The sequence below is a fragment of the Terrapene carolina genome, unplaced genomic scaffold (assembly GCF_002925995.2).
Source record: "Terrapene carolina triunguis isolate 2854851 unplaced genomic scaffold, T_m_triunguis-2.0 Scaffold18, whole genome shotgun sequence".
NCBI lineage: Eukaryota > Metazoa > Chordata > Testudines > Emydidae > Terrapene > Terrapene triunguis.
In genome coordinates, this window is record NW_020664369.1 from 1866404 (window position 1) to 1876567 (window position 10164).

A 10164-nucleotide genomic window follows, 5' to 3' on the forward strand; every position below is an offset into this window, starting at 1 on the left:
TTTTGTGTACTTGATTAACATGCATACACCTTATTGTTCAGTTGAACAGTGGTGAAAGTATTTTCATATAATATGCAAGCTTGAAACATGTTTTGCTTATGACAAAATTCGCACTGGATTTTAACTGGAATAAAACATTTTGAGTGTTCATTAGAGTTTCTGCAAATCTATTCAAAGCTGAATTATACTGAAATTACAACAATATAAGACTGCAAAAGGCTGTAAAAGCTATCAGTTTGATTTTAAATTAAACAGATCATTTCAGAGCTCGTGTATTTAAATCATCAAATTTACAGCTACATCACTCATTTGCTGAGAATCCCTGAAAAAAATGCCTCCAATAACAAAAGCCAAATAATGCTAGTATAATTTACTTTACTTTTTATTACAGGAAATATGTGAATGCATAAAGGTAGGTAGAGAACTAGATATATTTCAAAAGTATCTATTTTGAATGGTTGATTCAAAGGTTTTGCATAAAATTTAATGTAACAGGTTTTCAATTACACATTAGATTCAAATTTTGAAGTTGACATTCTCCACTTGTCGTTGCTGTTCATAAAGAGTGGCAAATTAACAGATCTATTGCTTTGTATAATGTATTACTAACCAGTAAGTGGAACTTTGAATTCTGAATAGATCGCCTGCTGATATTTAAAATGCATCAATGTAAGGGGCAGATGAAACATTTCTCTCCCTTCTCATATCCTTAATATTTATCCAGTTCTTTCTTTCATTTATAATTTTTATTAAGGGAACAAGATACATCGTCCACAGTGCAACTAGAATTAATAAATCCAGAAGTAAACATTAGTTAAATATCTGTCAATAAGAAAACTTGGACCAAACACAACCTTCATGTAAGCAGGTGCAATTCCTATTCACCTCACCTTTGGGTCAGTTGGAGCTGCACCTACTTATGCAAGGTCTGAATTTGGCCCTTTGACTATCAACCATGCACCGTTCAACTGAAATCAAGTGTGAAGAAATTGGTGCTATTTAAATTTTTAAAAAATTTTAGTTTCTTACTAAATAAGACTGGAGTTCTTTGCTTTATTAGTATAGAAAATAGAAAACTCTACATAGGAAAAAATAAAAAAAGTTTTCATACAAAATATGATTCTCACTACACTAAAATTTCAATCATGTTGAACAATACGACAGTCACCAGACAAGCTTAAAGCGCCATTCTGTCTTGGATTTTACACAGGACCAAACCAATTTTTAACAGGGAATGGGAATACACCGTGTACCTATCCTGCAACATGGAACTGTACTTCAACAATAACTGGGAACAACTGTATCTCTCACTAGAGCTAATTTGCAATATTGAGAGGACCGAAATTTCCAGACAAGAGAATGACTCAAAATGGTATTCCCACGTGGGAAAAAACAATTTTTTTTATTGAAATCTCTCTGGAATTCCTCCCCAAAATGCATAAGATCACCACTCCAAACCATGCATTTTTCTATTTAGCTTCCAGGTACAACACTTAGGAATAATTATAGCATAGTGGTATGTGGGAAAGTTACCATTTTAAACTGAAGTAGCCATTAAATTAGTAAACATAGCACTATCGATGACTCCTGTCTGAAGTGAATGTGAAAACTTACATGAAACAAGCTGGATATAGTACAACCTCAGAGTTATGAACACCAGAGTTACAAACTAACCTATCAACCACACACCTCATTTGGAACAGAAAATACACAATCTGGTGGCAGCAGAGACCAAAAAATAAAAAAGCAAATACAGTACAGTACTGTGTTAAACTACTAAAAAACAATAAAGGGAAAGTTTAAAAAGAAATATTGGACAAGGTAAGGAAACTGTTTCCATGTTTGTTTCATTTAAATTAAGATGGTTAAAAGCAGTATTTTTTGTCTGCATAATAAAGTTTCACAGCTGTTTTAAGTCAACATTCAGTTGTAAACTTTTGAAAGAACTATAACGTTTTGTTCAGATTTACAAAACTCAATTCCTGTATTTTGCTGATTTTTAATGGACTCTGAACTATAGCAAAAAGACTATAGCAAAAAGAGATACTGTGACACAAAATAATTGTGAACAAACTGCAAGAAAACCTTTAGTGGACTTGTCATCTCTATACTAGAATGGGTAATAGTAACTAGGCAGGCAACCTACGGAAGCACCATGACTGCCCTACAAATCATAAAGAAGTTTGTTTCCAGTACTGTCAAAAACAAAACCTGTATAAGCACAAAGTCTGGAGGAGGCTGTCATTCATAAGATGTCAAATCATCCATTTTCTTAAACATTTTTTGGATATAATCTTCAGTTCTATTGAATTCTTGATTGGGATTTAAAGTGACTATTGAATTTTAAATAAAGAAAATAGTAAATATTTATTTTGATTGTAACAGTCATTAATACAAAAGATATACTGTCTTTTACCTTTTCAACTGACTTCTTGGCATTTGACCTTTAAAGAAACTGAAGTGGTCTAATGTCAGAGAAGTACTATTTTCTTTACCTTAATATTTCACACACACAAAAAAAAAGGTGGGGGGTGCGGGGGGAGGGAGGGCCACAGATCTGGTGATTTTGCATTTACTAAGGGAAATTGTACCTCACTATTAAAAAATGGTAGCCCATACTTAAATTACCACACCAGCCCATCCATAATAGCATAAAACCCAACCCCATCACAAATGTTTACAAAAAAGAGTAAATCACACTACAATGCTTTTACGAAGGTTAAATGAAAGCTTTTTACTTGACAAGACCTAAGTCCAGGGTGCACGCTCCCTTCTAGCGGCTGATTACATTACTATCTGAAATAATTCAAGAACCTTTACCACAAACATGTGACATATTTAAGGTCAGCTATGCCCAGGGGAGAAAAAGCATCCTATGCCCAGGACTAAGAAAAAAAAATTACCCATTGTATTATAAAATTTGTGGGTTTAAGTCTCAAGGATTCAGGCTATTAAACAATACTTATTAGAAAGCTTCTCAATTCTCATTTAAAATATCATTGGCATCAATGTTTTATAGCAAGCACTTGAGAGTGCCTGCTGCCATATCAACGTCTACCTCCGGTCTGAAATTTGTCAAGCTCTGTCTCTGAAAGTGTATTTTCCAAAAAGTTTAAGCAAAATCCCTTCAGCTGTCTGAATAAGGATTTATGCAGGGAGATAAGAGAATTTTCTTCCTCACCACATTTAAAAACTGGAGACGTTGCATTAGACAAGATTATAGTAAGAACAATTTGTTTGAAACTGGATACAGACTTGGCAGACCTGTATATTCACTCAGTTTGAAACATTGTTGGATAGTCACGGTATGCAATTTTCAAATAGAAAAAGTTTCCTTTTTAGTCTACAGATGCACCAATAGATCAATACATTGCATGTGTGCACAGCTAGTTAAGTGTACATTTGAATTCAAACACAGCTGACTTTTGCCAGAGAAGCTAGTAAGATCTTCAACCCAGTTATCTCTAGGGATTTTTTTTCCCTTTTACCTTTTAAAAAAAAAAAAAAGGTAGAAAATTGCATGCTCAGTGTTAATATTGATACAACACTGGAGTTACAGAATCAAGTGCTCAAAGATCAGAAAATACCTGAAATTAAGATTGTTCTGGCAATGCTAGCTTGGGCACTATGTATAGGTGAAATATTTTCTTTTCCTCTTTTTCTTGTTAAGGGTTAGACTAATGGTGTAATGGTAAAATAAATAAATTATATATATATATATATATGTAAACCACCCTAAAATCCATATTCCCCAAATCAGAAGCGAGTAAAATCAGTTTACCCAAGTTTACCCTCGATTATACTACTAATTAGACTGAACTATTAGGTTCAGCCCTCAATATTAGGCAGAATATAGCTTCACCCACAGGAGGAACACCACAAAATTGGAACTCAGGCCACGTCTAGCGAGCTTAGGCTATGTCTACACTACGCAACTTTTAGCGACACCGCTGTGATGCTACAGCCATGAGGCTAAAAGGCACGCAGTGTAGCTGCTGTTTGTGAGCACTCCTGCCTACAAAGCGCTGTTCTTTTGTCTTTCGGGGGAAGGGGTGTGTTTTTTTAACACCTCTGAATGACAAAAGTTTTGTTGTTCAGTTGCCAGTGTAGACATAACCTGCACACCACTAAGGCTTTCTTTGAGGATGAGGATTGATAGGTCATATATAGGGTGATCGCTTTATGAAAAGTGTTCACCCACAGGTGACAGGGTATTTTTGTCTTTTATCATTTTCCTGTGTGAGTTCATTCAAGAGCATAGCGAGCGTCTGGTTTCACCCATTTAATTGTTATTGGGCATTTAGTGCATTGAATGAGGTATACCACATGTGATATCCATGGAACCTACACATGCCTCTTGAAAGATGTGTTTGGGGGGGGTGCTGATCATTGTAGAAGTGGAAATGTGTCTGCACGTTTTGCATCTGTTGTTCTGGCAGGGTCTGATGCCGCTATGAATTGGTGTGTCCTGGTCTCTGGGAAGCTTGTTTCCGATTATGAGCTTGGAAAGGTTGGGGGGTTGTTTAAAGGCCAGAAGTGGGGGTTCAGGAAAGATTTCTTTCAGGATGGGGTCCCCATCGAGTATGGGTTGTAGTTATTTGATGATACCCCATATGGATCCTAGTACAGGTGGTAAGTGACAAGTAGAGGTCTGTGGTCAGAGGAGGTTCTATTTCTGTATCGAAGCAGGTTCTCTTGGGGTATTTGAGTGGCCCATTCCATGATGAGATCTATTTCTCTGGTGGAGTGTCCTTGTTTGGTGAAGGTGGTTTTGAGTGTGTTACGGTGTTTATCCGAGACTTTCTCCTCAGACCATATTCTGTGGTATCTGAGTGCCAGGCTGCAGATAACAGATTTCTTGGTGTGTGTGGAGTGGTTACTGGACCTATGAAGGTAGGTGTGGTGATTCGTGGGTTTCTTGTCTATAGGGTTTCATTGTTGCAGCTGATTATGGTGTACAGGAAGTTGATGTTAGTGTGGGAGTGTTCCAGAGAGATTGATGCTGCAGGAGCTGACCAACTTTAATGCTTGCTTCCCCAATGACCAGTGTTTTATATCATCACCTTAACACTGCATTATGATTTTTTTAAAAAAGCTTTTAAATAACTGTATGTCTTATTTAAATTATCATTGCATTTGTAACTATAACAACTGCATAATTGTCAACTAGTCTGAGATTAAAATACTTTTTAGGTAGATATGATTTATTTAATTCCTAATCTAAGGAAAAAATAATTAAAAAAATTCTATGTAAGCTTTTAGAACATCTCACTTGTGCCCCCAAAAAAGTGAACACTCATGGCTGAAAAGTTAATTTATGAAAATTCAGTAGTGATTCAGTTGATTGGTGTGATAGGTTAGGCAGAGGCAAGAGAGAACAAGACAAAAAGGAACAGCATTATGATTTGAGGTGCATTTATTCATTGAAAGGAAAACATCCAGAAGGATTCTGAGACTCGACTAGAACAAGCAAGCAGATAGAAAACAAATTGAGTGAAGGGGAAGAGGAAGCTATTGGTCTGGGGAGGGAAATCACAGATATTAAAGGTAGCTCAGGTGGTGGTGATAGATCTCTTTTCATAGAACATTAGCAAAATTACTCTCTTTCAAAGTGGAAAGGAATGGAAGATTAAAGGTGAAACAGGAAGGTTACATTTCAGTAGGAATTGAAGACTGCCAGCAACCTCTGCACTTAGACACAGAATATTGGATTTTAAGCATTCTGAAAAAGGTGCTATACTGAGTCAAGCAAGATTTGAAGATGTCATAGCAAACACACAAACCAGAGTCCTCAAGGTACCAGACAGTAGTTTTATAGGCCCTGTGATGGTTGTCATACCAGAGGAACTGTCCAGATTTATGATAAATGGAGTAAACTATATAAGAGCAAGAGAACAGAATTTAGATAGCCAACCATCATAGGGGGATTTGTCCCATCTAAATTAGGGAAGAATAAAATTTTTGAGTAGTCAGCTGGAGAAAGAGACGTAGAGGTTGTTTTGTTTAAGAGTTTGTCTAGCTTAGAAAAAGGGGTCAGGTTTAGCTAACATGTTACCTTGACCAGCTAAACTGAGGGGTAATAAGGTTTTAACCTATGTCTATACTAGTGAAAAGATTTTGATTAGGTTGGGGCTGGCTAGTCTTTTGTTAGATAATCCTTCCTAATGTAGACAACCCTAAAGGAGAAATGTTAAACTTGATAAGGAGGTGGCCGCTAATAGTGAAGTCAAGAGCAGTTCAATGAAGGAGAGAGGTAATTCTGCTATTTCAATTAAAAACAAGTCTATGAGGAGATAAGGGTGTGGCATTCACTAAAGAAGTCGAGAAGGAGTAAGACATTTGAGACAAGTAAATTAACGTTTATAAAGCACTTTTAAGATAAAAATGTGTCTTATTTTCGGGGAAACAATACCCTGTTTCCCCGAAAATAAGACAGTGTTTTATATTAATTTTTGCTCCCAAAGATGCGCTAGGTCTTATTTTCAGGGGAGGTCTTATTTTTCCTGGAGCTTCGGGGCCTTATATTCCGGGGTGGCCTTATTATCGGGGAGGTCTTATTTTCGGGGGGATGCCTTATATTACAGCGAGGCGCAAAACTGGAAGTAGGTCTTATTTTCGGGGGATGTCTTACTTCCGGGGAAAGACGGTATATGGAATGTAATCTTAAATGTTTGTCTCCAGAGATCATCATTTACACAGAAATCAGAGTGGATGAGAAGTGAGGTGAGAACTCCAGAAGGAAGTTAGGGTTCGATGTTCAGGAGTGTGAGAGCTGTAGAGTCTTAATAATCAGGTAAACTGAACAGGAGAGGAAAGTACAGTCACCTGCTAATAGCAGCGCTAGACTCTGGATAATGATTTTACTGAAGTGTGGCATAAGTACCACATGCAGCTAAAGAAACAATCTTTTAAAAAAATAGTTTCTACCTGTAGTGGCAATAGATTAACATCATTTCCATTACAGACATGTCATTTAAAACAAAACTTGTTCATTTGAAACCTCTAGAATAGAGTATTACTCTGCTGCTTCAGAAATAAAAAGGTCCCCAAACTGTTAATTACAATTGTACATAATAGCTTTTCACTTAAATCACTATTAGACCGTGAAGACATCTGAGCCCAAGTTAACACACCAACATTTTAAGGTCAAAAAATTAGAAGGTGATTGTTTAAAAATAATCCACCCAAAAGGTCTGCAAATATTTAGTTAATGTTGGTATTGAAACACACACACACACACACACACCCCTTACCTTGGCTTATCCACTCATTATGATGGGGGAACCCTATTAGTTGGTACATCTCTACCTCAATATAATGCTGTCCTCAGGAGCCAAAAAATCTTACCGCGTTATAGGTGAAACTGCGTTATATCAAACTTGCTTTGATCCGCCGGAGGGCGCAGCCCCGCCCCCCCGGAGCACTGCTTTACCGCGTTATATCAGAATTTGTGTTATATCGGGTCTTGTTATATCGGGGTACAGGTGTACTTGAAAAATGTGTTTGCATTCTCTGCGGAGTATGAGAATTACAATAGCATGGTCTTTGTTTGTATGATCCTGTGACAGAGTGCAAGCTCACCTGTTAACTCCCTGCACTCTGATCACTCTGCCACCAATTAGTTCCCCAAAGAAAACTGATTAGATAATTAACTTCAATTATCCCGGGGAGGGGGGGGAGGCTCAGTGAGCTAAAGAGACATTTAGCCCATCAGCTCAAGACTGATAAGAAGGGCACAAGGAAGGAAGGGGTGGGGTGAACAGGCTAATTGAGCCCACTCTCAAAAAGATCCTAGAGAAGGGAGACCTCTGCTCCTCAGGCCCTGGAGAAAGGGCCAAAAGCACAGGGAACACTGTAAATAGCATTGCTGCACGGGACCGTAAAGATGTTCTTGGAGGGAACACATATAAACAACATAGCGTGGATACCTAACCAGTGGAGGTTTCTGGGCAGGTTTCTGTGATGCAAGAAGGCAGGAGCAGACCACAGCCTGGCTATAGATCCCTATGTTAGATATCTATTAGATGCTCATGAGTCATCTCAAAATATGTTATCTTTGTGGAAATTTAGAGAAGCAACCAGAAATCTGTTTTTCTCCATAGCAAATACCTTTTCTATTATCCAAACAGTGTAATTTAAATTTCTCTTAAGCGCTAGTTCTACTTGAAGCCTAGAAAATGTGAAAAATTGACATTCTGACACCACACTCTTGAGTTATGCAATGGCAAAGAGACAAAATAGAAGATCTTTCCAAATATTAAACAGCAGTTGTTTCTTTGAAGTCACATATCTCAAATGAATGAGTCTGATTAATCTCAAAACAACTAAAAAATTCTGCTTTGGCTTATCATATGCAAAATTTCAGGCAGAAGTGCTTTTTTGTGGATATTTGGGGAATGGGAAATTTATAACTGTATTTTTAATATAAACTACTAAATACAGAGATGCTACTGCAGCCCCACACCTTAGAAACAGATGTCAAATTTCTGAGATGATAAATAGATTGAGGAAAAACAGTTTCTTTATTCACTCCTGACCTGCTCTATCAATGAAGAAGGAAGGAGAATTAAGCAAACAAACTAGTGATGAGGGGACTAAGTATTTAGAAACAAATAGAATAAGCAATTGCAACACCAAGTTTAGTAAAGTTTGTTGCCTACCTAGTGCTTACATACATCAGAGATGTTAAACCCTGTGGCAAATACTAGGGAGGAAGCAGTATATTTGTTCAATGTTGAAACCAGTGACACTGAGAAATAAATTAGAGCTCCCGCAAGCTTGGTTGAAAAAAATCAGTAAGAACAAGAAAAGGCCTTTGAGGGTTCTAGTCTTAATACTAAGAGTGCTTTGTCTAAGGCTTTCAACTCTCACAGTAGTTCCACCATCATGTCTGAAGTCAGTAGAAGACAATGCTTTTGCATCACAGAGCTGAAAAAACGGGGAAAATAGATGTTCATTTGTTCTGAAAAAATTACAGAGACTGCAGGAGAGACTGAAGATACCTTATCTTCCGGGAGCCCACCTAAAGTAGCAGTAGTCACTAACAAGGCATTGTAATCCTCTATCTAGTCTGTGGAGGCTGGTTTTGTAATGTGAGGCTCATTCTGGGAATTCATCACAGGGGATATGGAGGAAGATCCTGCAAACTCTCTGATCTGAGCCAGGAGAGTATTTTGGTTTAGTCTACTACATCAACAAACAAGACATGTCTGACATGTCTAGAGAGGCAGGAAACTCTGGAAAGGAACACAAACTTTGCACTTAGAACAGAACCTTGTGGCCTTCAGTTCAGACAGCACATGCCAAGAGTAGTGAAATAGACTGAAAGCTCTAAAGTGAAGTCAAATTGTCTGCATGAGGCACAAACTTTCTTTTTTATTATTGAAATAAATTACAATTAAGGTAAACATTAATTGCTACTGAAAGAAAACCACTGCAAGCTGAAAACAACATGACAGTGCTGTTAAAGCACACAAATATAATAAAATATTCATAGTATATTGAAATGTATAGTTGGCCACTAGGGACTTCTGATATTTATAATTGCTGGCCCATGTTAATGCATGCTCTTCTCCTTACACTAATATTCCCTCCCTACTTCTTCCTGATGTTTGCAATATCCCTTGTTGTACCAGGTTTTAATCTAGACTGTATACACTCTGGGGCAGGGATTATTATCCTACTCTGTGTTTGTACAGCAAATGAAGCCTCAATCCTGACTAGAGCTTCCAGGCACTACTGAAAAGTTCATAATATAAATGTTGTGTGTAACTGCTCAGTCCTGAAGACACTGAATAGGAGGCAATTAGAGATCCTTGTCCAGGGCCGGCTCCAGGCACCAGCCGAGCAAGCTCGTGCTTGGGGCAGCAGATTTCAAAGGGCGGCATTCCATCTAATCCTTTTTTTTGGTTTGGTTTGGTTTTGCGCTTCACCGCTTTGGCCGCCCCTGCAGGTTTTTTCTTTTTGGTTTACTGCTCCCGCCGCCCTGTAGGGGGCGGCGGCGTGGAGGACGGGAGCGCCCTGCATCAAGCCCAGTAGGGCAGCCCGCGTCCTTCCCTGCCTGCCGAATGGAGCAGCACGGAGCCCTCCCAGCAGGCGGCGCAGCGGGAGGGGCCGCGTGGCAAGCGCCCCGCTTAAGGAAGCCCTGGCCGCCCCCCTTCTCTC